This window comes from Lutjanus erythropterus, chromosome 16, assembly GCF_056507025.1.
Source record: "Lutjanus erythropterus isolate fLutEry1 chromosome 16, fLutEry1.hap2, whole genome shotgun sequence".
NCBI lineage: Eukaryota > Metazoa > Chordata > Actinopteri > Lutjaniformes > Lutjanidae > Lutjanus > Lutjanus erythropterus.
In genome coordinates, this window is record NC_139332.1 from 34,896,214 (window position 1) to 34,897,556 (window position 1,343).

Sequence of the window (1,343 nt, forward strand, 5' to 3'; positions counted from 1 at the left end):
TGAATGTTTCAATAAGACACTAAACTTCACCAACAAACTTTACAAGAAAAGGTTGAAATCACAATTTCTTGCTGTCTGTCAGATTATTTTTTTCATTACTTACAGCAACATTGATGTTCTATTAAAACAATGTTTAAAAATCAGCTGTTTATGCAGATTCCTCAAGAATAACTACTGTCACATGCTGTTGTACTGAAGTAAAAAATATTCTTTGAATTAATTTTGACCGAGTTTAACTTAGAATATGATTTCTAGGATTTTATCATTTCAAGTTTTACGATTAAATTTTGCTCTGTGAATTGCAATATAGTTTGTACAGAATTTGACAAAATGCTCAGAGTGTTTGATTGCAATAAAATGTATCAACACAACTAAACAATTGTGACCAGCATGACATAGTTTGACAATATGAAGTTTCTTACTTTCTCAAAACAAAAAGCAAATTTAATTTTGCACTCATTGAATGTTTGTACCTATATTTATTCATTTGTGGTGTTAAAATGTTCCTTAGAGTTACAATAATATAGTTGTGGTTGTGTTTTTCATCACAATTACATTTACAAAAGAAACTTTTAAAAACTAAATCAAAAACTACATTTAACAACAATACAAAAAATATTCTAATGCCGAAGGCATTATTATTGGGGTATGTTTTTAAATATTATTGAATAAACCATATTACAGCAAACCAATAGTGTTTTCATTTCTGTGCAGCTGTTGAGTCAGATCACTTCCTCTCCAGCTGAAGGAGGTTTTTGTACAACGATTTTTCACTGTGTGAACGGGAAGCTGTAACCACCCTGCTGACAGTAATAAACTCCTGCATCTTCAGTCTGAACTCCACTGATGGTCAAAGTGAAGTCAGTTCCAGACTGACTCCCACTGAAATGGTCTGAAACTCCAGACTGACGGGTTGTCGCATAGGAGATTAGCAGTTTAGGAGTTTCTCCAGTTTTCTGAAGGTACCAGTGAAGGTAGCTACCCATACTTGAACTGGCTTTACATCTGATAGAGACAGTCTGTCCTGGAACAACAGACTGAGATCCAGGAGACTGAGTCAGGATGATTTCTCCTGATGAACCTGGAAAACATGACAAAGAGGAGAAGGGTTATTGAGACAAATCCAGTTTGGAGAAAGATGATCAACATCCAAACAGAAGAGAATCATTTCTTTAACATGGAGAACAGATGGAAGAAGGTCAATGCTGCTTGTTTCAGTGTTTCTCCATCACAGCAGAACATCATTGTGGTGAACCTGGTTGCATCCTGAAGCAAAGTTTTCACAAGAGAGTCTCACCCTGAACAAGGAGCCCCAGGGTGGCCAGCAGTAGAATCAGTGACAT

The 1,343-nt window shown here is 35.7% G+C and overlaps 1 pseudogene; it reads right to left on the reverse strand.

Moving 5' to 3' along the window:
• Positions 1–770: 770 nt before the first annotated feature.
• Positions 771–1,343, reverse strand: LOC146313506 (immunoglobulin kappa variable 6D-21 pseudogene; annotated as a pseudogene).